The sequence below is a fragment of the Amblyomma mixtum genome, chromosome 5 (assembly GCF_055824585.1).
Source record: "Amblyomma mixtum isolate Tamu chromosome 5, ASM5582458v1, whole genome shotgun sequence".
Taxonomy (NCBI): domain Eukaryota; kingdom Metazoa; phylum Arthropoda; class Arachnida; order Ixodida; family Ixodidae; genus Amblyomma; species Amblyomma mixtum.
This window is the reverse complement of record NC_143016.1, coordinates 141,912,089-141,918,277: the sequence shown is the minus strand read 5'-3', so window position 1 is coordinate 141,918,277 and position 6,189 is coordinate 141,912,089. Positions and strand designations below refer to the sequence as shown.

The 6,189-nt window shown below is 49.7% G+C and overlaps 1 long non-coding RNA gene across 2 annotated transcripts in view; it reads left to right on the top strand.

Moving 5' to 3' along the window:
- The first annotated feature begins 250 nt into the window (after positions 1-250).
- The window catches only part of LOC149343928 (uncharacterized), a 56,821-nt gene continuing 50,882 nt past the window's right edge, over positions 251-6,189 (top strand). For both annotated transcript variants that reach the window (XR_016282742.1, XR_016282743.1), the window contains exon 1: positions 251-433. This is a non-coding gene — a long non-coding RNA (uncharacterized LOC149343928). The remainder of the gene's footprint in view (positions 434-6,189) is intronic.

Below are 6,189 nucleotides of genomic sequence, written 5' to 3'. Positions count from 1 at the left end.
ACAAAAAAAATTACTCGCATGATTCCACTATTCAAACCGAGCTTCTATCAACACCTGTTTAGCACCCTGGCCTCTCTCTCAGCGTATATGTCAAACGAAATGCTGCAGTTCACAGTCGAAAGAAGGATTTTATTTTGTGCATTTTATAGAGCATATGGACACAGCGCTGAGTTTTGTAGAAGTCATGGAATGACCTTTTTTATGAACGCAATATAGCCGGAGACAATAACATGTCAGCAGTTGTGTGAAGCCCCTTAAGAGCCAGCTTGTTGCGACGCGTTAAGCGCAGCGTAGCCGATCTGCCTGAACTATCGTTCTGTCGGACCATTATACGGCAGGTCAGCTGTGCAAGTGCACACGTCGGCTATTTCGTCGTCACGCCTCAATATACATTGCTGGCTGGTCTTGGTCCCGTTGTACAGTGAAATATTTGGTAAGGAGCGCCAAGTATGTATTTTGTTTAATTTTCGAGGCTCAACCGTTTTGCGCTCGAACTTCTCGGAACAGAAATTTCTTTTTGAATTTTGAACATCGCTTGGTACTTCAGCAATTTTATGCAGTTGTTTTTTTTTACTGCACGTTCTAATCATGGCTCCCATCCTCGCCAGATGTGCACCTTTCGTTCCGTGGAGAATTCGTTCTAAATTTGTCCCCACTTGTATTTCAATAGGCTGTAATTTTTGAATAGGCTGCAATATGACGCGATAGACTTAATGCGTTAATGCCCATACACATGGAAATGGTCATTCTTTACATTCATAGACCGCTGGGAGTTGTGAGGGCATTCATGGCGCCGAAGTGCTGCGGTTAAGCGTTGCGCCACTGCTCTGATAGGAGATTAGAATATGACGTGATACCCTTAAAGAGTTAATGCCCATACACACGGAAATGGTCTTTCTTTACATTAGGAGAACGCTGGGAGTTGTCATGCCACTCCGGGCGCCGCGGTGCTCTGGTTAAGCGATGAGTCACTGCTCTTAAAGGAAGTTAGTATATGAGGCGAATAGACTTAATGAGTTAATGCCCATACACAAGGAAATGGTCATTCTTTAGATTCACAGACCTCTGGGAGTTGTCAGGCCACTCCTGGTGCCGAGGTGCTGCCGTTAAGCGTTGCGCCACTGCTGTGATAGGAATTTAGTATATGACGCGATAGCCTTAATGAGTGCATGCCCGTACACACGGAAATGGTCATTCTTTACATTCATAGAACGCTGGCAGTTGTCAGGTCATTCCTGGCGCCGAGGTGCTCCGGTTAAGCGATGAGCCACTGCTCTTATAGGAAGTTAGTGTATGACGCCATAACATTAATGAGTTAATGTCCGTACATACGGAAATGGTAATTCTTTACATTCATAGACTGCTGGGAGTTGTGAATCATTCCTGGCGCCAAGGTGCTGCGGTTAAGCGATGCGCCACTGCTGTGCTGGGAGGTTAGTATATAACGGGATACCCTTAAAGAGTTAGTGCCTATACACACGGAAATGGTAATTGTTTACATTCATAGACCGCTCGAAATTTTCATGCCATTCTTGGCGCCGAGGTGCTGCGGTTAAGCGTTGCTGCACTGCTCTGCTGGGAGGTTAGTATATAACGGGATAGCCTTAAAGAGCTAATGCCTATACGCACGGAAATGGTCATTCTTTACATTCATAGACCGCTCGGAATTTTCAGGCCTTTCCTGGCGCCGAGGTGCTGCGGTTAAGCGTTGCGGCACTGCTCTGCTGAGAGATTAGTATATAACGCGATAGCCTTAAAGAGTTAATGCCTATACACACGGAAATGGTCATTCTTTACATTCATAGAGCGCTCGGAATTTTCAGGCCATTCCTGGCGCCGAAGTGCTGCGCTTAAGCGTTGCGGGACTGCTCTGCTGAGAGGTTAGCATATAACCCGATAGCCTTAAAGAGTTAATGCCTATACATACGGAAATGGTCATTCTTTACATTCACAGACCGCTCGGAATTTTCATGCCATTCTTGGCGCCGACGTGCTGCGCTTAAGCGTTGCGGCACTGCTCTGCTGGGAGGTTAGTATATAACAGGATAGCCTTAAAGAGTTAATGCCTATACACACGGAAATGGTCATTCTTTACATTCATAGACCGCTCGGAATTTTCAGGCCATTCTTGGCGCCTAGGTGCTGCGGTTAAGCGTTGCGGCACTGCTCTGCTGAGAGGTTAGTATATACTGCGATAGCCTTAAATGGTTAATGCCTATACACACGGAAATGGTCATTCTATACATTCATAGACCGCTCGGAATTTTCAGGCCATTCTTGGCGCCGAGGTGGTGCGGTTAAGCGTTGCGGCACTGCTCTGCTGAGAGGTTAGTATATAACGCGATAGCCTTAGAGAGTTAATGCCTATACACACGGAAATGGTCATTCTTTACATTCAGAGAACACTGGAAGTTGTCATGCCACTCCTAACGGCGCGGTGCTCCAGCTAAGCGATGCGCCCCTGCTCTTACAGGAAGTTTGTATATTACGCGATAGCGTAAATGAGTTAATGCCCGTACACATGAAAATGGTCATATTTTACATTCATCGACAGCTGGGAGTTGTCAGGCAAATCCTGGCGCCGAGGTGCTGCGGTTAATCGATGCGCCCCTGCTCTTATAGGAAGTTAATATATTGGCGCCATCCGTTCGTCGTCATCGCTCTCTTGGTAACACGACAGCGCGGAATGCGCGGGAGCTCGCCTTAAAAAGAAAGAAGCATAAGTGTCTGCCAAGTGAATGCTCCGGTTTTGAGCTTTTACCGACGTCCACTGCAGTCGCCTACTTTGACGTACCCAGCACCTCCACCAGGTGTCACGAGTGGTTCAGTACGTCAGGCACGGTTTGGTACGTCAAAGTGGGCGACTGCAGTGGACGTCGGTAGCAGCCCAAAAGCGGAGCATTCACTTGCCAGACGCTTCATGACACCGTCCATTCGTCATCATCGTTCTCCTGGCAACACGATAGCGTGGAATGGGCGCGAGCTCGCCTTATAAAGAAGCTGAAGTGTCTGGCAAGCGAATGCTCCGCTTTGGGGCTACTACCGACGTCCACTGCAGTCGCCTACTTTGATGTAGAAGGCGAAATTCTAGAGGCCCGTGTACTGTGCGATGTCAGTGCACGTTAAAGAACCCCAGGTGGTCGAAATTTCCGAAGCCCTTCACTACGGCGTCCCTCATAGCCTTAGTTGCTTTGGGACGTTAAACCTCAATAAACCAAACCAAACTTTGATGTACCCAACCGTGCCTGACGTGCTGAACCACGCGTGACATCTGGTGGAGAGCGCTGAGTAACGCATTCCATGCCTCGGACTCCCCCATCAAGCAGGGATTCAAGTCCTCGAGGTTCGTCTGCCATGAAGGCGTCGCGAATCGGTTAGATGCGTCCCCGACTGCTGGAGGGGAACGCTTTCGCGTGCAGGTTCGAAGAAAACAAACAAACCAATCAAAACAAAACGAAGCCGTGTTTATATTTTAAAGGAAAGGAGGCAATAAAAGAAACGAAAACACCCAGGAAAACACACACTAGGAACGCGTACAACAGTAGAGACAAAAAAATTACCGACGATTACGTTACTTCCTAATGCAAAATTTGAGCGCAGCAAATAAGCTGTTTCACCTTTTCGATAGATTGAGGCAAAGAAATCGAGCAACACATGTATGCGCTATCACAGATTTTTTTTTTTTTTCACACGTATTCCTTTAACAAAGACTCCACTAACAGTTCTTGACAGTCATGAAGGAAGCTTTGTGGTCGGAGAAATAGACTGATATATGTTCGACTTGGTACACCAATGCTTGATTCTCAAAGACGAGATCTATACAAGTGCCTCGCGAGGTTGTCACAGCCGTGACGCGTTACGAGCGAGAGGAACGGGATGTTCTCCCGCATAAGTGTTAGGAAATTGCCGTTAGTCTTTATGTCAACATTAAAGTCCCCCACTACTAACATCGGTGTGGATCGATGGACGGTTAATGCGAGTTGCAGGAAGTGCACGACGTCTTTCGTGAGTGCGGTAGGGGCGAAGTAGGCAGCTACTACCAGCAAGCCGTTGGGCAACTTTGCGGCGCACAGTTCGCCAACTTCATGTGACGTGCGAAACATTTCGACTGGTATTGCAGAGAGACCTGTGCGCAAGTAGATAGCGACTCCCGCCGCTCTGTTGTGGTCTCTGCGAGCACCACAGCAGTATAGGAAATGTATGATTTCGAGAGGCTCTTCGGGATCCATCCAGGTTTCAGCAAAGCAAAGTACAGAGGAATGGCGCAGAATGTGATCGTGGTGTACGTCCTTGGCATGTGCGGCAAGGGAGCGTACGTTAAGAATGTGGTTGTGAATGATGAATCAAGTGCTGCCAGCGAATGACGCGTCCATTGGCTGTCTGCGTGTGTTACTGATGTGTGGTTAACATGTTAAGCTTCGCCTGTAAGAGTGGAACGCGACAGCGTCTTGCAACGCTGCCAGGGAGTCCACAGAACGCCATCGCCAATTCGGCTGTACGCCTTGCTGGACGGTAAATTTATTTTTTGAGGAAAGGAAATGTATCTCTCTCTCGCATATCTGGGTGGACACCTGCACCTCGCCGTAAGGGAAAGGGGGAAGATGGGAGTGAACGAAGACGCCGTATTAGCTAGACGCGCCTTTGTTCACTCCAAACCATTCAGCTGGCATTACGGAGTGGCTAGCGTGCTCGTATCGCACTCCGTAGACCCTGGTTCGATTCCCCAACTCGACCAATTTCGTTCTCGGTTTCATTGATTTATGCGGTCTAACTAGAAAGGTTAATTAGGCTATTTCATATTTATATTATTGCATTTCTATCCATCGTGTTCTGTCATTAACCTGTCAATTGTTGGAACTGTCTAGGATGTTCGACACAACGTATATGAAACGAGCAACGTCTTACTGAGTGGGGAAGTGCGTGGTGGTGGAGGGAACGCGGCTTCGTACTTATCTGTTTTTTTTCAGCAGCGTCTCCTTCCGCGGACGCTGTTGTCGCTGCGGCGCGCGTCTTTCTTTTCTTTTCTTCTGACCTCTTCATTCTCCTCTATATTAATTAGGCTAATTGATTAATTAAGCAATTAGCTAAACTCAGTCCAACTTAGTTGCAGCATCACTATACGATCCCTTTGATTGGTTGCATGGTTACTAGCCAAAGTACAACTGGCCCCATTTGAAATTCGCGCACTGTGACGTCACGAGCATTTCGACCAATTGAAAAGCGTGATATTGGGGGCGGAGCTGGTTACGAGGCCGACGCCGACGCGAAACCCAGGAACGGACGCCAAAGAGCTGCGCTCTAAAAGGAGAGAGTTCACCGGATACAAAGCGTCCCAGGTGGTGCGGGAATGCCTTGCAGGTAGCGCAGACGCGGGTTGGCGAGTTGCGATGCGTCGCTGGCGTTGCGTCCAGGGAGGCGATGGTAGAGAGCCAAGAGATGAGGAACGGAGATGTATACGGGAGATTCTGACAAACTCCTGTCAGCTGCCCCCAAGAACTGGGCAGCTGCAGCAGGAAAACTGTAGCCAGGCCCCGTCGACAGCGTCCCGATGCACCGTGGGCCCATGCAGCCCATCCAAGCCGTGGCCGCAAATTGGCGATCACAGTAGGTCTGCGTCGTAGATTCAAGGGAAGTCGACGGCAGCACAGATCCGAAGTGTGACGGCTGCGACCTCCACGCTTGAATGAGGCTCAATGATCTTGCGTCGATGATCCAAGGGAAGTCACTGGCAGCTCGGATCCAACGTCCGACAGCTGCCACTTCCACGCTTGAATGACCAAAATTGTGGTGCGGTGTCTTCCTCAACACCTCGGATTGCTCACACGTAGCTCTACGCACCTCGTGCCTGCCTCGCGCACACCACTCGCACGCGCACACGCGCTACGCGGGGCTGGCACGCACGGCGCTCTGATGTCCGACGCACCACTGCCGACTCGCCGCGTTCTGAAAATCTCTCGGCAGCGTGGTGTGCACATCACAGGAGGTGACGCCTGTACACCACGGCAGCCGCCGGCTTCAAGGCCTTCAACCCTAGTTTGGGCTTCTGGAGTCTCGCTCGACCCAAGCGCGTCGTCCAGCGCCATCGCCGACGACCGCTCAGCTCGAAATAGGCATGCAGACGACGATTAGTTCACTTTCCGTTGTGCTGCAGCAGCCTCGGGAGCCACCGCCCGGAAGACTGGCTGGAGA